The sequence below is a fragment of the Eumetopias jubatus genome, unplaced genomic scaffold (assembly GCF_037043125.1).
Source record: "Eumetopias jubatus isolate StellerSeaLion01/CBP00866 unplaced genomic scaffold, mEumJub1_p1.0 scaffold_6, whole genome shotgun sequence".
NCBI classification, from domain to species: domain Eukaryota; kingdom Metazoa; phylum Chordata; class Mammalia; order Carnivora; family Otariidae; genus Eumetopias; species Eumetopias jubatus.
Window position 1 is genome coordinate 40,712,520 of NW_028274812.1, and position 21,162 is coordinate 40,733,681.

The 21,162-nt window shown below is 37.5% G+C and overlaps 1 protein-coding gene across 3 annotated transcripts in view; it reads right to left on the minus strand.

Annotated features, from left to right (window-relative positions):
* Positions 1-21,162, minus strand: part of PKIB (cAMP-dependent protein kinase inhibitor beta) — a 102,649-nt gene that overhangs the window by 62,273 nt on the left and 19,214 nt on the right. For 2 of the 3 annotated variants that reach the window (XM_028117045.2, XM_088024252.1), the window contains one exon: positions 16,654-16,751. The gene's annotated coding sequence lies outside the window, so the exon portion shown is untranslated. Of the gene's footprint in view, positions 1-16,649; positions 16,752-21,162 lie in introns of those variants that run through there. The other variant, XM_088024253.1, reaches the window with a different exon arrangement.

Genomic DNA, 21,162 nt, shown 5'->3' on the forward strand with positions numbered 1-21,162 from the left:
TTGGAACCAGACTCCTCCTACTCCCATTCCCTCCCACTCCCCTGCTGCCTCCCCTGCCATCCCCCAGTTTGAACTGTAATGCATCAGATAAGCTGCCTTCAAGGTTTCCTACAAAAATCTCACAGCCATAGATTGCACCTGAAATCCTGTCAGAACAATTTATGTATTACCTTTTGGCTACCAGAGCATATACAAGAGTCCAGAATGGCCTAACACACATCATTATTCCAATAAACAAGTCATATGAGCTTTGCTAGAAGGTGGTAGTCACCTGGGAAAAATAATCCAGGAGGACCTGCCACTTTGTTTTGTGATTGATAACCAAATGCTTTCTCAGGAATATGTGCCCCTTTCCCTCAGAAGACATCATTTTAGTCACACGTCAGCCTTCTTTTTCTGAAGTACATTTTAAACATTTTAAACAACATACCAAGAAAGCTCAACTATCCAGGGACCAGCTTTCTGGAATTTTCAAATTCTAGAATTCTTAAACAAAACTAAATTCCAAATCTGTTGAAAGAATCAGCCCTCAATAGGCAGCAATGAATGAATACAATGGAAAAGACTCCTGGACCCAAAAATCAAGGCTGACCCACTTTGTTATGGACGTTTTAACTGCGTAGCAATTTAAAGACGCTAATAGCCACAGACTGCAAATAAGATGATTTTCTGGAAGGTGAGAAAATCTGTTGAGGAAAGGTCACTACAGGTACCTCTTTTTGGGGAAAAAAAAAAAAAAAATGGACTACATCATGCTACCAAAGAGCATATTGTAGCTGCAATACTTCATTCTATTTTTAAGGAAAAATTAATGACTAAAAAGCAAACTATTGTCTAGAACTTTTTCAAGAAACCAAGCCCTAGAGCCTGTACTTGGGTAATTAGCCATAATCTTTATGGACACATCATTTATATCTGCCTATAAGTGTGACGACTATGAGTAATCAAGAACAAAACTGAACTATTAGAATTGTCAGTCTTATGTGTTAACTATTCCAGGCTATAGTCCCCAATTATTCAATCAAACCCTAATCTAGCTGCTGTTGTAAAGGAATTCTGTAGATGTAATTAGCATCTATAATCAATTGATTTAAATAAAGGAGATTATCCTTGGTAATCTGGGTGGGCCTGACCTAATCAGTCAAAAGAACAGAACAGTGGTTTCCCTGAGGAAGAAAAAATTCTACTTGTAGGCTGAAAATTCAGTTCCTGTCAGAGAGTTTCTAGCCTGCCAACCTGACCTATGGATTTTGGACTTGCCTAGCCAGCCTCCATAATCTCATAAACTATAATCATATAATCTCTCTCTTGGCAGAAACTAGCAGGGAAAAGAAAGGGATAAATTTAGGGCTTGAAAGTCCCAATTCAAGCTCTGCATAAATTACCTGAAAGCTTCTATGTCTTCCCAGAGGGATACCCTTGTCTTCTGTAGCTGTAGGGTTGAGATTTCAAACCCCAAATTTCATTCTATAAATTGCTAAATTACAACATCTGTTAAAGTGAGGGTATTGATTGGGAAAGAATGGGATGCTGAAAATTGCAATACAGACATATGAGAAATTCCAATGAAGCTGAGGATGTCAAACCCCTAAATTATGCTGAGTCATTTTTGCCAGTAGAAGCCATTCTTCCACTCCTGTCTGAAGAGGTCCATCCCTGCTTTCTTGAAAAACTTGTAATAGTCTCTCCTGAAGTAGAAGCCTTGCAAGACATTGCTGATTCTCCTCAGGATCTACCCCTGCCACCCCTCTTTGTTTCTAGACCAACCAATAACGAGATTCATGGTCCAGCAGTATCCGAAGGGTAAGGTACAAAGTGTGGCCCATGAGAAAGTATGCTACATACCAAATAAGCAGCACTATTTTTCTAAATTATTGGATAATTGTGGCAGAAACATAAAGTTGAATCAGAACGAGTTTATTGATATGGGTTCACTAAGCAGAGATTCTGGATTCAATGTTTTAGTTCAAGGGTTAGAAAAAGGTCTAACATTTTGGTTGGTTGGTTGAAACATGGACCAACATTAAATGAAATCAAAAGGCCATAACTGACTGCCTTGGTATACTATAGCATAATTGTTAAAGTGGCTTATTATGTAATACCTGCTTACCTCCCCCAGGACCCAAACGACACACCTTTCACTATGATGTAAGAAATACATTTGTGAGGGGAACCCCAGTATCCTTGAAGAAATCTGGGGTCACTCTAATAGGTCAAAAATTACAGTGAGAATTGCTGCCACTGAACTGAATCCCTAAATACAATGAGGAAAATTGGATGCTGGGGGCAAGCAGCAGCACTTAACCACCAAAGACAAAGTAGATGTAGTTACCAAAATGGACAGCAGAGCCAAAACAATACTTAGAATAGTCTGACTTGCCCAGAGAAACCGATGTCATTGGGTATGTGATCATGGTGTCCCTAGACAATGGATGGGCTATCTAATACTTGATCTATATCAGCCTAAGAGTTCTAGGACTAATGAACAGAGGTCTCTGTTGAATTATCAAACAGAGTCACAACCTCTCAATCAATCCCTAACCTTGACCTAGTTTATAGACCCAGAACCCCTTTGAACGAAGGGGAGGCCAACTCCCCTTGAGAACGTGTTGTACTGACAAAAATTCATACAGTTGATCTTTCTCCCAGGCTATGAGTGCCAGTGGCAGGCAGGGACGTTGTCTGGAGATGTGGCAAGCCCTGCTGGTGAATTACAATGCAAACCCTGAGGCTTTTGGAAAAAAGCCCTCCCTTCTGCAGATACCTACTCTCCTTTTGAGAAACAGCTTTCGGCTTACTATGGGGCCTTAGAAGAAAACGAACACCTAATCATGGGACCAAATTGCCATGAGACCTGAGCTGCTAATCACGAACTGGTTGCTGTCTGACCCAGCAAGCCATAAAGCGGGGCACGCACAGCAGCACTCCAGATCAACCGGAAGACGTCTGTATGAGATTAGGTTCGAGCAGGCCCTGAAGGCATAAATAAATTACAGGATGAAGTGACGCAAATGCCCATGGCCCATACTCCTGCTACATTACCTAATCTCTACCCATCCATACCTATTGTCTCAGGAGAACTTCCCTAAAGCTAGTTGATTGCGGAAGAGAAAAGTTGGGCCTGGTTTTCAGGTGGTTCTGTGCAGTATGCAGGTCCCACCTGAATGTGGACAGCTGTTGCAAGGCAGCCCTTTTCTCAGATATCTTGGAGGCACAATGGCGAAGGGAAATCATCCCGGGGGGGCAGAACTTTGAACAGTATTGCCAGGTGTCCATATTGCTTGGAAGGAGAAAAGGCCAGAGGTATAAAACTGTCCTGACTTCTAGGCTGTGGCAAATACTTTGAATGGTCAGTAATTTGGAAAGAAAATGTTCAGAAAATTGGTGACAAGGAAATTAGGGGAAGAGGTATATTGGTACTCAGACCACTCTGAATGGGCAGCAAACATGAAGATATTTGTGTCCCCTGTGAATGTTTACCAAAGGCTGCCCTCAGCAGAGGAAGATTTTAATAATCAAATGGATTAAATGACCCTTTGTGTGGATACTGTGCCTCTTTCCCCAGCCGCTGCTGTCATTACCCAATGGACTCATGAACAGTGGCTATGGTAGCAGAAGTGATGATGATACATGGGCTCAGCAACACAAGATTGTACTCACTAGGCCAACCTGGCTACAGCCACCGCTGAGTGCCCAATCAGCCAGCAGCAGATACACACTGAGTTCCCAGTATGGCACCATTCCCCAGGAGCTTCTTTCCCTAGGGACCGTATTTCTCCCAAAATTACCATCCATGGATTTATAGAATGTTTTCTCTACTATGATGATATTCCACACAACATCGCTGCTGATCAAGGAGTTCACAGCAAATGAAGACCAACAATACTCACTCACTGGTAACACCATGTCCTCCATCACTCTGAAGCAGAGGGCATGATACAACAGTGGAATGGCCCTTGAAGACTCAGTCACCATGCTAATGAGGTGGCAGCACCTGGCTGGGCTCTGGCAATATCCTCCAAAAGGCTACATATGCTCTAAATCAACATTTAATTTGGGCGCCTGGGTGGCTCACTTGGTTAAGCGACTGCCTTTGCCTCAGGTCATGATCCTGGAGTCCTGGGATCGAGTCCCGCATCGGGTTCCCTGCTTGGCAGGGAGTCTGCCTCTCCCTCTGACCCTTCTCTCTCTCTCTCTCACATTCTCTCCCTCAAATAAATAAATAAAATCTTTTAAAAAATAAGTAAATAAATCAACATTTAATTTATAATACTCTGTCTCCCACAGCTAGGATTCATGAATAGGAATCAAGGGGTGGAAATGGGAGTGGCACCACTCCCTGTTACCAATCACTCATGATTAGCAATCAACTAGCAATCTCATTTGATAAATAAATGCAAGGTTTCTCTAGACAATATTCATGATTATAAAGAAAATCTTTTAGAAAGAACCATGGATTTCCTTCTATTGAAAACAGTACTTGGGGAAATAATGACTGAAGCTTTGGAATTTCATAATAGCCAAGTTAACAACAACAACAAAAAAAGTGAATGTCAGTGTAAGATTTAATTCAAAATCTAAGGAACAGGAAACTTTAACAGAAAGCTGTGAAAAGCTAAGACACAGACAAAAGACTCAATTTCAAATTTTCTCTTTTAGTCCTTGGAGGTAGACGTCTTAGTTGGATGCCGAACATTTCCAAGTAACATAAGTTAGCCTGAATTCCCCTAAATGATGATTGTCAGGGAAAGGCCAGTGAACACTCCATGTCGTTGTAAGGAAATTAATTTCAGCAACTTCTACACTATTTTCTCCTCCATTTCAAGTAAGCTTAGCCAAAAACAACCACCTACTTGCTAATCCTGTCATTTTTATACTCTCTTCTCTGATATATGACCTCTTAGAATAAATCCAAGGAGAGGAAGGAATAACAACACCTCTCTATTGTATGTTTCACTTAACCTAGGCCCCATGTGAGCAGTTTCAATTGCGTGGAATTTAATCTTAACTGAAGGTTACTGCAAGCCTTAAAACAAAACAAAAACAAAAAACAACAACGGCAAGGTTCATTACATCAAAGTTGCCTTCTAATCTAACTCATTAGAAATAAAGCACAGTTTAGTAATTAATTAACATGCTTGAGTTTTTCAGTTTTCAAAAGACAGTCACATGAGTCTATACTGAGGACTATCAAAGTCAGCATCTGTAAAGACCTGCCTGGCTCCCTGCTCCAGCTTCCCTCCAAGCCACGCAACTCCCAGACTGAGGATGTCACAAGTCCTTTTTACTCTGAGGCCTCTCCCCCATTCTCCCATAACAGGGTCTCTGCTTTAATGCCCTGCATCGTACCCTATTTCCTCCAAAATGGGCCTGTACACTAGTCTACCCAGTTTTCCCAGGGCCTGAATTTTACGCACCAGCCCCAACCCTAACCCTGGGGCCCCACTATCTGTGATCAGACCTCTCTGTTTATCTGCCTGGATATCACCTGCTTCCAGACTCTGTGTCACCATGGCACGCCCACCTGCTGGGACACCATCTGCTGCCCCTGGCTGGTCTTCCTGGACTCCGACCCCCTGCCTGTCAGGACAGCCTCCTGTAGCTGTCATCATCCTCCCTAGAGAGTAAGCCCACTAGCTTGACTGGATTTTCTCCCATCAACTGAAACAAATTCCAATTTCAATAGCCTCTTTTACTCTGGTAGGCATTGCTGTCCTGTTAAAAAAACAAACTAATCCATCCCTCTACCAACAAGCTCTTATTCTGATGTTAGACTGCTCTATGCCTACAAAATATTTTAATTAATAGGTTTCAAGCTTAATTAAAAGATATTGCAAGTTCTTTAACAAAGAGTTATATATGTGTGAGAAGCTTAAAAAGATAGAAGCCATATACCAACCTGTACTAAAGAAACCTGAGAGACGGTGGAATATTCTTACTGATACTACAGAGGTGAAAAGCAATCATCAAATTCAGTTTTCCGAACAGCTTGCCATCTGCTAGCACATTTATAAAGACAGAAATTGAAAAATGAAATAAATGACATTAACCCTTTAGAAGGTAAACAAAATGTCTACACAATGCAAAAAACAAGTTCCAAGCAGTTTTAGAGGTGTCACAGTATATACCACTATGAGATGGATACATACTTTGCCTAGGTTTTAAAACAATTCTTTAGGTATGCATATGTGCTTTAAAACAAATAACAGGGGCACCTGGCTGGCTCAGTTGGTGGAGTGTATGACTCTTGATCTCAGGGTTGTGGGTTCGAGCCTCACATTGGATGTAGAGATTACTTAAAAATAAACTCTAAAATTTTTTAATTTACTTTTTTAAAAAGATTTTATTTATTTATATTTAATTTTTTTAAAGAGAGAGAGAGAGCACATGCAAGTGGGGGGAGGGGCAGAGGGCAAGGGAGAGAGAAAACTTAAAGCAGACTCCCTGCTGAGCATGGAGTCTGATGTGGGGTACGATCTCACAAGCCTGAGATCATGACCTGAGCCAAAATCAATAGTCGGACACTCAACCGACTGAGCCAACCAGGTGCCCCTAAAAAAAATTTTTAAATGACCAAAAAAAAAAAATCATCAGTGTTCAACCACATAGCCACTAATACTCTGTACACAATGTTTTCAATAGCATAAGTTTAATGAGTTGAAGGTGTGTTGAAAACAAAGGCAAGAAACAGAAACTTAAAATGATACAATCTTCCAAATGGAGATATTCTCATAGAAATCAAACCCAATGAAGTCCAATCACATTAAAATTTTATTAAATAGTCATGTGGGCACTAAAACTTTTTATAAATACCAGTTAATTTAATCTTCTTAATAACTGTATAGGATAGATACTATTGTCAGTTCCATTTTATAAATGACAGCCCTGAAACAGAAAGGTTAAGTAACCTGCCCTAGAACAAACAGCCAATAAATGGCACAAGCAGGACTGACATTTGGCAATTAATGATTTGATCCACTGCACATGCTCTATCTCTAAATGACTTACTAAGACTCATGCAGCTAGGAAGTGGCAAAGCAAGGTATAGAATAGAGATTTCGGAGAACCTGGGTGGCTCAGTCGTTAAGCGTCTGCCTTCAGCTCAGGTCATGATCCCAGGGTCCTGGGATCGAGTCCCACATCGGGCTCCCTGCTCTGCAGGAAGCCTGCTTCTCCCTCTCCCACTCCCCCTGCTTGTGTTCCCTCTCTCGCTGTCTGTCAAATAAATAAACAAAATCTTAAAGAGGAAAAAAAAAGAATAGAGATTTCATTTCCAATGTTCAGTGCACTTTCCACCAAATCTTTCCTGGTGTTCAAATGTTTGCCTAGCATCAGAGAGACCTGAAATGACATATGGTGGGCTAGTAAATTGCCACAAGCAAAACAGCCAAAGAGTATGATAAAGTGTTGTTGAAATTACAATTGATGTGATGAGATTACGTTATGATATGCATTTAAATAATAACAACAGACTCTTCAACTAACATAACATATAGCAAGCAATGTTAAATGAAGTGGCTCCTTTTGGGGGCAGTCAGCTCACAAAGCTGAGCCATGTTCCACATAATCTACAAATAACATATAACCACGAACCAGACAAACCAAAGAGGAGCTTTCATAGGTCGGCAGTGTGGATATGACTGAGGGACAGTGTCCTTTCGGCCACCCTGCAGCCGCCATGCCCACACATATGGAACGGTAATACACTGAAGACTTTAATAATACTCAGCAGCTACAACATTCATGATGTCTTCCAGCAATGTGAAGATACGTGATCTGAGACAAATAACAATAATCAGCTCGTGTGCAGCTCTTGGACAATGATTTCATCTTTTTAAAAGTTATATCCCTGACCTTTTAGGGTTGTGTTTTAAAACAACCACAAGCACTTCCCTACCAACGGATTTTTATTTTTCATGACTATACAAGTTCTATGCTATTCACAAGGTAGGATAATAGACTGATGTTAAATTAATAAAAAAAATAGTATGTGTTCTCAAGCATCTGTAAATTAAAATTTTACAGGCTAAACTTATTTGTAAAATAATCAAATTACCATAATTTTATTAAAAACCCACTTAGGTGAAACTTGATACTTAACACATGATAAATCTTCACTTTCAGAATACCATATAATTTATATAGAGGACATTAGCAATTGAATTTTATTTCCAGCAGGTAGTCAAGAATACTGGTTTTATTTATCTTACAACTGTATAAAACATCTTGGAAAACAAAAACAAATTTGAAACAAGTAAAATTTAAAAACTATTTGCAAGCCTTTAATCCAAGGTTGCATTAGAAGTTTAAAATAAAAATGAAATGATGACTTATTTGTCCTAACTCCATGTACTATAAATTATCCAATTCAATACCACCTTACTATGAAGAACGCCAGAGATGGAGCCTGTTTAAAGAGAACCGCAGACCTGAGTTGGAACGGAAATCCCTTGGCTAACTGGGGAGTGACTTCTCTGTTTCCCGTACAATCTTGGCACACCCAAACCTTGCAGCAACAGACACGTCATGTTCATTAACTTGCCAGTTGTCAACAAGAAAACTACAGGGTAAAGCAAAGCTGATAAGTAACTGGAAAATAAGTGACCTCTGATCACCAGTGAAACCTGATTTACCTGATCACATTCTGCTACCTATTGGGACAGAGTGTTAATCCAGTGGAAAGAGGCAATATTGAGGCTTACCTGGGCAGGGGAGAGAGCAATCATAGGGAAAAATGATGGACTAAAGCCATACTGTACCAGCTATTCTGAAGGCAGGGTATCAGGCATTTTCCTGATGAGGTGGCCCTAAGAATCCATTATCTTCTATCTTTCTTAAACATAAGAAAACATGATGAAAAGAACAATGGACTGGAAAGCTTTGTCTATTTTACCCCATGCTTGTTTGAATTTGAGATTTGGGCTGGGTATATTGAGGGCTTCCATTAACCATCTGTGTAACCCAGAAAGTCATTCCACCTCCCAGAGCCTGGTTTTGTTGCTGTTGTTGTTTTGTTTTGTTCTTCATTTGTGAGCTAATTCTCCATTGTGATTTGCCTGGGAAAGTCTTAGTTTATTTACATTTTCCTGACTTCCCATCCGGCTTAGGTTTTGTCATTTTCAAAAGGTCTTAGTGCTGACAACATATAAAGACGTTAAGTTAGAATGATGTTTTCTCCTAACTCATCCAGCAATAACATCCTGTCATCCATGAGCCCGATTTAGGAGCAAGGGCGGCCAGTAGATGTGAATAGCAAATGTCTTATCAAGGAAAACACAAATTTCACCAGGGAGAACAGAGCTGGAACTATATATAACTACATGGATCTCAAAAACATAGTGTTGGGAAAAGCACTCTGATATTATTTTTGTAAATTTTAAAAACACAAACCAGGACTAAATATTGAAATGGTTGCATAAATACATGAGTAAAGTATAAAGTAGATCGGAACAATAGACACTAATGCATAAGATGCTTCTGAAAGGAGATTGAACTAATTGTGGATTTTTAATTTCTTTAAAAAAAGATTAAACAAATATTATAAAATGAGATGTGATAATTCTGAAGAGAGAGGAGTGGATTTTATTCTTTGCTGATTTTATTCTCTGCATTGCTTAAATGTCTCAATATATAAATTACAGAACATGGGCTACCGAAACAAAAGAAGCTAATCAAAGGCAGGCCTGGAAAAGCAAGCATACAGAATGGCTTGTTAATTGCAGCTGGTAAACATAACTTGCAGTCAGCCAGTCGCTGAGTTGGTGTTACAGGCAATCACTAATTGCTTTATTGGCTCATGTTGGCATGAGCTGACTGTAGGACAACCACCTGAGGTTCTTTTGGCCTTCTTAATGGGTAATTCAAATTATTCAGTGGTTGATACCAAGCACATAACTGTAACACAGAAACTGATTGCAACACAGATATGACAACCAAAGCCCCTGCAACTTTCAAAGTCATCCAATGCACATAAGCAGGCTCTCCTTGAACAGGTCATAACACATTATCCAAGGGCCTTTTTGATTTAACAGAGGTTGACCATACGGGTCCCTTGGTATAATTCAGAGAGCTAGAGACTGAGCTAAAAAAGGAATCTTTCCAGCATCTAAGAACAGATAAATAATATTCAAATGCTAACAAAATGTAACAACTGACCCAATGTGTTTTATAATGTTGTATGTGTTTACCATTTTTCACTGTACATTTTAGAAAGATTTTGTTTTTATAAATCCCAGGATAGGGCAAGAGGGACTTTCTACATTAATGGGTATCCTTTTTATTTTCTGGATTGTTTAAGGCAGTCCAAGTATTTCCCAAGATAAGACTCTAGGTTCCCATTATAACAGTACCATTTATCAAGTGTCTATTATAGGCTAAACATTTTAAATTAGTTCATTTACACTTATTTTATTCAATTCTCACCACTGTCCTGTGAGACAAATACTAACATTATCCCCATCTGTCTGATGTAGGCATTTAAGGCCCAGAGATGGGAAATTTGGCCAAGGTCTAGGAGTTAAGTACAAAGCTGGTGTGCCTGATTCCAAAGCAGCCTTAGAGTCTCTCACTGAATTGTCTTCAGGGGAGCCCTTATTATATCAACGATCTCAGTAATAAGAGATCCTAGAACTTTCATCAGAGATATGTTAACTAACAACCCTCCATCCCCAGCCCCTTACCATCCTATATATTAATTCCTTGTGCCACATTCTTTCCTAGCGGTGGAACCATCTCAATGACCAGAGTAGCTTATTATTAACTTCAGGTAGCTTTTACTTTGATTAAATAAAAATGGGTCTTCCTCTGATTCCCATCCACTCAACCTAGTTTTTCTTCTCAATCATGTAGAACAGATGATATTCCTCACATAACTGAAGAAAGTTAGCATGTCATCCGCAGGACCCCCCCAAACTACTAAATAAAGGGCAGTCTCTCTTTGGGGTCTCCTCACAGTTCTGGCAGTTCGCAGACCCTGGGGAATTGCAAAGTGTCTTCTGCTGTGTATCCTCAGCGCTCACAACAGAGCCTGGCACAGGGTAAATGGGGTAAGTGCTCAGTAAATACTCACTGAACCAAGGAATGAGAAAATGAGTTTTGCGAACACCACGAACATTAAATGACTATTATTTTGATCACTAACAATTAGTGCTAAACTGTCAATGACCACCTCCATTCTTTGTTTGTGTTCCCTTTTCTCCCCCATTACAGGGGTGTCTGTGTGCTCTGCTCTTTTGTTGGTTAGTTGTTACTTGTTTGGTTGCCCATTTTCCCCTCCAGAACTAACTGCTTACAAATAGTTTTCTAACAATCTTCAAAGATGACAGTCCGGCTAGCATGAATATCAACAAGATTTATTTCTCTGTCTTTAGGATTGTGCTTGTTCGGGTTTTTTTACTCTTAACACAAAATGGTGAAGCTTCTCTTTTGCTTTCATTATGGGAAGAAAACGTTCTATAACATTTCTTTTGGCTAGTTCCAGGCCTTTTTCTGAGGATGGTCAATAATATATACATACTAAGTGTATATCTATGAACAAATAAAATACATGCATAAACAAATATTTGTTTAGCAGGGTTATTAGAGCTAGGGTCTAAGCGGGATTATTTCTTTTAAGATTCAGACATTTCCAGGCATGTCTCATGAGCCAGCAGGATGAATGGATAAATCTGCCAAGGATATAACTTCATGAATACTTAAGAGTTTTTATAGGAAGGACACTGATAATGGCTTTTAGCCAATCCCCAAACCAAGACCTCTAAGAGAAAAAGCCACCCATTAACAGCCCCACTCTTATGTCAGAGAAGGAGAAACATCTTTAGAGTTGGTAGCTGAAGAGAGTTGAAGAAACAAACCTGATCCAAGGGCAATGGTCAGGTTAGAAAGGAGGGGAAAGTGGCTGAATGTAGAACATTGGGCAAGTTGACCCTGGAGTCAAAAAGCCATCACAGATGGGGAAGAGACGGCAGGAAGGGAGGGTCTCCATGTCAGCTGAGGAACCACTACAGAAAGGCATGGAGCAAGGGGAGTGACCTCTGGAGGAAAGCAGTGGCCAGGTATCCACACATTTGACCAGAGACACTGAGAAGGACTGGATGTGAACAGAAAAAAAGACCCTAGGAAGTTCATGGGCCTGCTGCTTCCTCTTTCTCATGAGACATTTGGAGCTCGGAGTTTAGCAATTTTTCTAACAGGTTCCAGGATAGAAAATTACTGTTTTGTTAGTATTAGTGTGAATTGTCATAGTCCAAGCTGATATCACCTGGGATATTTAAAGTAAAACTTTTTTTCTTTATTTCATTGTCCATTGGTGACAATGAATTTTGCTTTCCCACTTGCTCCAGGGCCCCAGCATTGAAGGAGCAAAGCTACTCTGGAGGGAAAGGAAGAAAACAATCTTTCTTGCACCATACTCTACAATAAAACAGGAAATACTTCTCTCCAAATTTGATCATTGTGACACTCCTCTGCAATTATCGACTAGACCACAATCCAAGCAGGAAACTGTAATGATTTCAGTTTTATTAGAGATAACATATTTTAACACATTATATAAATTCAAACATTACTCAGTGATGTTGTACATTACTTCCATTGAAATGGAATGCCTTGGCATATGTTAAGAATTATAAAACTGTCTAGCTAAAATCCCTTACTCTCTTGGATGTTATAACTCAAATTTAGTTGACCTTTTTAGCTGGAATAATTCTAATTTCTATGCCACTATTTGGTCATCTCTAGAATCCCATCTTTATTTTGAGCTAAGACATACTGTACATTCACTCTACAAAAATGTCGGTAATGCTCTGTGCCTACAGCAGGTACAATACCAAATGACTACTATTCCAGGATGGGTTCCGCTTTATTAAGCCTTCAGACAGTAGTGTATTTGGAATATTAGTCAGAACTTGTTGATCTATTAATTCCCAAAAAATCAAGAAAAAAGAATTTTCAAATTTCACATTGCTAAGCATTCTGCTTGAGTCTTTTTTCTCCTTTATGTACAGAAGTTTTGATATGTTCATATTCAAGTCTATCAAGCTTCAATTATGGTTTCTACCTTTGATGTCATATTAGAAAAGATTATAAAAGTATTCACCAATCTATTTTCTTCCAGTTATGTCTCACTGTTTTTTTTCTTCTTTAATCTGATAGATATTTGTATATTGTATGAATAAAAGATCCAATGTCAGAGTTTTTCCTAACATTAATCAATTATTGGAACTGTGTTCAGGTAATAATATTTTCTTCACCAACATGAAATGCTGTCTTTATTAAACATCATCTTATATGCTTAAATCTGTTTGGGGAATTTTCAAGCTTAGTTCCTCTAAGTCTCTATTTTAGTAAAAAGTGCTATACCATCTTAGTGGTTGCAACTTTATAATCTTTTTTAATACTTGGAAATGAAATTCCTTCTTCATTATTCTTTCTCAAAAATGTGTTTTCCCTTTCTTCCACATGAATTTTAAAAATCCTTTTGCCAACATCTCGCTAAAAATCTCTTTGTTTTTAAATGGAATTGCACTAATTTTTGTAAATTAATTTGGGGAATCCAACACCATTACAATATTTGCTATTCTCATCCAGGAATACAATGTAAATCTCCATTACTGCTGATCTTATTTTGTGTTTCTCAATAAAATGTTATTACTGTCTTCATTTAAGTCTTATACATTTCTTATGCAGTTTACTGATAGATTGTAATATTTCACTGCTGTTATAAATGGGATTTCTTCATCATGTTTCAGCTGTTATAGAAAAGTCAACGGATTTATTCACTTATCTTTTGTATGGCCACTTAACAAAGTTTCTTATTCTAATAGTTCTTCAGTTAATTTTCTTGGGCTTTTTAGTAAAAAAAATATATAAACATTTTTAAGTGAAAAAGATGTCTCCTCTTTTCTAATAATTATAACCTTTGAGAGACACATGAGTTAAACTGCTTTAGTTCTAATCAGTTCTACCACTTAACTAGCTGTGTGATCTTGGCCAAGTTACTTAGCTTCTCTGGGCCTTGGCTTCTTGATTTATAAAATGAAGATGATAATAGTTCATATCCTAGGATTGTGAGGGTTAAATGAGTTAATATTTGTAAAGTATTTAGAATAGTTTCTAGCATATATAATAAGAATTTTAAAAATGTTAGTCATTTTTAAAATTTGTTGTATTGGCTAGAATTTATAGAATGATGTTAACTGTAAATGATGAAATCGGACACCCAGGAGTCTAATGTAGACAGTGGCAATATGTTCATTTTCATGTGTTATCAGAGCATTTTTACTTTCATGTCCACCTTTAAATTTATTACTGCAGAGAGTAACATGTCTTAATTGAAATGTACCTTTTATTAGGAAGCAATTTATACCAATAACTTTTTCAAAAACATTTCTCTTTCTATATATATATATAAATAACTAAAATTTCCATACTAAGAAAAAATAGCAAGTAAAGTTGTAAACTTTAATTTTGTATTTCAGAAAAATTGAGACTAATATAAAACAATTTATTGAGTCTAACATTTTTCTGTTTTCTTGAAATTGCTTTTTCACAATTTAATAATATCTCATTATTTCTAAATTACTATGTTGTATGTATGTGTGTTTTATTAAAAGAAATACAGTTGAATTTTATCAAATGTTATTTGGAATTCTATTAGGAAATAAAAAGGAGGGGTTCTATTCTTTAGCCTATGACTATGAAACTATTTTAATAAATTTCCCAATATTGAACCACTTTTACATTCCTAGAATAAACATCATTTGTTGTATTGTTCTATTTTGTTGATTTCTACATTCCTATATCCAGTTGAATCAATGAATTTCTGTGATTCTCTTTTTTGTCCTACTTTTATTAGTGTTTGGGGGAGGTTTTTTTGTTTTTGTTTTTTTTAGTGTTATGCTTTTTATTAGATGAATCAGAAAAATGTTCATCTCTTTTGTAGAGTTCATAGAGTATGGGATAATGTGTTCCTGAAAAAAATGTGTATTTTCAACCACTGATTATAAATACCTGATGAAAACAAGATACTTTGCTCATCTAAACAGGATATTTTAGCTCCTGCCAAATTTTCCTACCCAAGCTGGTCAAGAACATAGGCTTAAGCATCAGACAAAATTAGGCTCAAATCCTAACTTCACCACCCACTGGCTAAATGTGTGCACTTGGCAAGGTGCATTTTTATCACAGGGAAAAATCATACTTTCCTTACCTTCCTCACATGGAGTTTTTAATGAGGATTATAGAAGATTATATTTATAAACCACTATACACTCCACCCACAATAAAGACTCAATAAATTATTTTATATTAGTCTCAATTTTTCTGAAATGCAAAATTAAAGTTTACAACTTGCTATTTTTTCTTAGTATGGAAATTTTAGTTATATATATATATATAAAAAGGGAAATGTTTTTGATAAAGTTATTGGTATAAATTGCTTCCTAATAAAAGGTGCATTTCAATTAAGACATGTTACTCTCTGCAGTAATAAATTTAAAGGTGGACATGAAAGTAAAAATGCTCTGATAACACATGAAAATGAACATATTGCCACTGTCTACATGAAATTACTATGGGTTATTAAAAAAAAAAAAGTTGTACTGGTTTTGAGAAAAACAAGCAATGAGCCTAAACCAAATTTAATGTCTTCCACTCTTTCCTGTTCCCTTGGAGCTTTTTGTTCTCATGGGAATCTGAGAGTGGGAGGAGAATGTTAGAACCCTCACAAAGGCTGAGGTTTATTCCATGTTTTCTGATTGGCCATCTGAACTGCAACAGGGGGGTCAGTCTCTCTCTCTCTGGCTGGGAGAATGCAGCACTAAGAGATTGAAGTGGCCTCAAATATAAGTCCTACCAACATAACAGAATTTTTGTGAAATATTAAGACTGCAACATGAATGTAGCCTCATTTTTAAAGGGCCCATGATAGATGAATATAAGCATATACAGATATAGACACATAAAATATATATACTATATAGACATATGAGTATATACAGAGATCTATCTATATATATATATATATATATATTCATAGTCACCTGCACAAATGGGTGTCATTTATATATATATACATTATCGTCATATATATGTTATTTATAAATATGAAATATGTGATATACATGATATATAGACACATATCACCAGCACAAAGAAATCTGTTTCTCAAAAAAAGAGTATTTCAGATTTATGTATACCAATCAGTGTCATCAAGAAATATTTGCTTGTATTTACTATGGTCTCTGAGGAGATTAAAATTGACCCGATAGGTAATATAATGACTTTCTCTTCTGTTTTAAAGGCTATAAATTTAAAACATTATTTTGGTAGGCTGACTTCCTCTGCTAAGAACAACTTCAATAAGCACAGCTAATAATGTAAATATCAAACCAAGCTCGGTCTCTGTACTAATCACCGGTCTCTGGCAAACACAGGATGAAAATGTCTATCTCAAATTCTCAGCATGCATTATTTGCTATTAATTTGACAATAACAATAGATTCTACTAAGCTGCAATTAAACTGTATTGATTTGTTTTCTAAAATAAAGACCTACCACCGTACCTCTTGTTGGCTGTCCTCTGGCTTTATAGTAACAAAGATATTTTTAGGGACATCCTCAACAGCAGGATTGATGGATCAAAAGCTTACCTACCTCTGTCTTTCTGCCCCCTGTGTGGCCTCAATAACTTGACGGTTCCCAGCTTCCCCTGGAGTTCTCTTGTTTGAGTGCCTTTCAGTATACCGTGATCCCTGAAAGAAACAAAGGGGAAAAAAGATTTATTAAGATTAACATCTCTCATTCCTGGTCTCTTTTGGAAAAGAATAAATGGTTCCTGGGGCAATAACACTGTCTAATTTAACAACACAATGCCACACAATTTTAAAACAACATTCATTGTTATTTTTTCATTCCTCATCCTGATTTCTTTTTTATACTCTTCTGATTTATAGCAGGAAGAGGATAAATTTCCTTGAGTTCAATACTCCCTTATAAGTGAGGAGTGTTTTTCTTCTTATTCGTTCACTGTTCAAACTCATCAACTGTATTCTGAGCAATCTCTTCTGTTTTGCTTCTAAGACTGGGTAACGAGAGCAGTCACACACATTCTTACTAAATGGTAAAATCAACAATATAGCAAGATATATATTTTTATTCAGCTTTTCAAATTTCCATTGAAAATAGATTCATGAGCTGAGTGACAACCTTTCTCAAATGTGTGATTTTAAAAGCAATAAATCCCCACAGCAGTCCATCTTTGAATTCCAATGCCAAGGAGCAAGGACATTGTCTTTCCCATAATATTTGGAATTCTGGAAGAGAAAACAAACCCCATAAAATTCAGCCTGCATGTAAATGCCTTGAAATCAAAAGGTAACTTGAAAATTTGCTGTGAATAGGCATCTGACCCACTTGCTTGGTTTTCCTGTTCATATCCTTTTCAGTACTTATATAGCAAAAGCCCCTATTTTACAACTAATACAGAAAACAACTTGGTTATTTTCATTTCCACATATATTCCTGATAGAGGTGGCTACAACTGATCACTGGGTGAACCAGACCCCCTTTTGCCTGGGCAGTCTACATATGTGAGCACATGGTAAATGCCTAGTTGTCCTAGATGAGAGCACCATGTTTCATGTTACAGAGATTTATCTGTTCCTTTTTCTACAAAATGTGGGGCCAGGAGCATCAATATTCCTATGCTTGTATGTGCCGCCTAACTTGACGAGGGTTATTCAGAGCAGGAAAGAGTCCGGGGCTGTCAGCTGTTTTCTCCTCTCCCCTCTTCCTCATAAACCACCAAGTTCTGTCTATTTCAGGCTCAGAATGATCCTCAGCTCACCCTTCCAATTCCATTCCTACAGGCCCACACCTTCCTCCACCCCATCAGTTCTTAGAGATGTTAAGACACCTCTCACTAGGTTCCCTGGTTTGACACATGCCCCTTCCAGTCCACATTGCACAGATCATTCATGTTGGGACACTCACTGAACTTTTCATTTGTATGAACCCCAAGAATTATACATAGTGGAAATACTGAATCATTATTCTCAAATAAAGTATCTTGTCTCCCAAATGCCAACAGCATTATGGTAGCCATCTATTAAGGTAGTTTTCAAATAATTTCACTACTCTTCTCTTTCCTTTGCTTTCCATATTTCCTCACAGCTTACAAGTAACCCAGCACAAGAAAGCACTAAGGCATTGTAATAAAGAGGCAGTGACCTTAGTTCTAGTTCCAGCTCATCCATTTATCACCTGTTGACTTTGACGAGTCATCTCCTTTCTTGTTAGGTAAATGGCAGAGCCTTGTTTATCAAATGGGGATGGAGATATTTATCCTGCTTATCTCTCTAGGTTGTTCTGGAAATCAAGGGTGATCCCATACAATAAAATACCAAATGTGCAATACTGCTATTACCTTCCCTGAAGAACTGCAGAGATAAAAACTGTGCTTCTTGTGTGTTAAGTCTAGATTCAGACTGGAATCCCAGAAAAGGTAGCTGTGATCACACTTTTAAGTCTTGCAGCTTCCCTTTGGGACTGTGATGTTCTAAAGAGTTTTGTTTTGGCTTCCAAAGGGGGAAAAATACCAAAGGAATCATACTCTAACATATTTGGATTTCCAAGACATGCTGAATCTAAAGAGGAAAGAAAGGGAGAAGGGGCTCAAAACAGTGACAAATTTTAATTGGCTAAAACTACCGTTAACTAAAATAACCCAACTGCCATTTGTGGCACAAATGTTCAGGCAATCTCCTTAAAACCTAGATAATTCCTCCAGACATTACTGGACCCTTTCCAATATGAAATATTTGCCTATTCTTTATCATTGTGTTGTAGGTTTTAACTGGAGAATGTGGAATGTGTATAACAGGATGAGTTTGTTTGGCTTCTAAAGGGGAAATACAAAATATCAACCCAAACACCACTTCATATATAAACAGCACTGCAGCCTCAGTTCAAGGACGTTTTTATTTTAGACTAAAAAAAGAAAAAAGGAGGGGGGAATATATTTGAACTCATGCACCTAAACAAACCAAAGAAAGCATAGAAATTAAGTATATAGAGAGAAGCGCAGAGTGATAGGAATAAAGACTACAGCTTTATTTTCCTAAAATTTGGTGAGATGAATGTTAATCAGAGTTTACAAAGTTAAAATTTTCCTTTGAATTGCATAGATATAATCAGGTAAAGAAAATAACCCTCCATGAAGTATAATTTTTCTTGAAATTATTGTTGCATATTAAGAAGGATCGATAAGTGTATTTATTTATTCATTCAGATACTCAAAACCCACACTTACTGAGTGCCTTCCATGCATGAGACTTTGCACAAGATGTGATAAGATGTGCTGGTTTGAACCCCTTGGCCATATTGGGCTAGCAACAAATGAAAAAGAACTGCACAAATAGGACATATAAAAAACACCCTGCTCTTCTGCCTAGAATGCATATCATCCTTTGCTCTCTGTAGCAGACTCTGAGCCATCCTTAAAGGATCCCAACTCAAACGCTGCTCCTTTTGTAAAGCTCTTTGGAATTGCTCTAGTTTGATACTAATCATAAGCCCTGCCATTAAATCACTTCGTTCAAAACTCTCTGGTGTGCTAACCATGGTCAGTTTTGCATTAACAGCACTGTGTGTGACCATCTTCCCTAGCAGCCTGTGAACATCTTGAGTGGCAATGTTTTATTCATCCATCCACAGGACTTAGCACGACACACTGTAAGTACTCAATTAGTGATTACTGAATGGAAAATTCATACATCTTTACTTGCATAAGAAAAAGATACATCATAACTTTAAAATAAAGCTTTGCAAATGTTTTATGTTCACTCTCGCTCTATTTCTAAAAAGATGAATTTATACATGAATGTGAAAATATGGAAAACATATATTCATTTATAAACATCTTTACAATAAAATTAGCATTATTCTATTCAAATTCCTTTATTTACTTATTCTTAAAAGTTTCCCTCTCATTAACTCAACCTATTCTCTCCTATTTTTCCTACTATATATGCTTGATTTCTTTTTTTTTAAGATTTTATTTATTTGAGAGAGAAAGAGAGAGAGCGCACGCGAGAGAGAGAGAGCACGAGACTGGTGAGGGTCAGAGGGAGAAACAGATTCTTCACTGCGCAGGGAGCCTGATGCGGGACTGGATCCTGGGACTCCAGCATCATGACCTGAGCCAAAGGCAATCGCTTAACTGACTGAACCACCCAGGAGTCCTATATGCTTTATTTCTATAACAGTATTTTTTTAATTTTATTTATTTATTTGAGAGAGAGAGAGAGACAGAGATAGCAAAAGAGAGCATGAGTGGGTAGGAGACAGAGAAGCAGGCTTTTAGCCAAGCTGGGAGCCCGATGCAGGGCTCGATCCCAGGACCCTGGGATCATGACCTGGGCCGAAGGCAGACGCTTAACTGACTGAGCCACCCAGGCGCCCCTCTATAACAGTTTTTAAACCAACCTGCTAACCAAATCCTTAGCAACTGCTGTAACTTCAAAAGCTTTAGGAACTATTGTACATATATAAAATTCTAAATAACCTGTTTCATCCACTCATTCAGTCAACAAACATTGTTGTCTACCATATGGGAGATACCACAGAAGAAACACAGACCCTTTCAGGAGAGAGAAGTTTACAGCTAGAGTAGTTGATAAGAAATATACACCAATGACCAAAATCAAAATGCCACCTAAATGTCATATTTTTAATTTATCTGAAATTATGAAATATTTTTTGAATGAAGCCTCGGTAGCTGAAGAATGAATTAAGAGGAACGGATGAAAATTACTAAGAATCAGAGATCTATTCATGTTTCCCTTTCAGTTAAGACAAATAGTTAAACAGCCAGCTGTCCTCTTAGATTCAAGTCAATGGTATAAACATTTTTAATAAGCAAAGTAAAACCAAGTTTTCTAATTAGAAATGTACTGCCTGCATTGTACAACTGCTTTTATATAGGAATTTGGCAAAGTTGATTAACTTTGTCTTAAAAATGTTGACAAACTCTGCCCCCATAATCCCACTGTGAAATCCCCTTGACCCTTTTGGTCCCCAGGATAACTCTCTTTTTACTTCACTGTCAGTGTCGCTGCTGCTGGGACGAAGAGGAGACAAAGGGATTTCAACATTTAATAAACA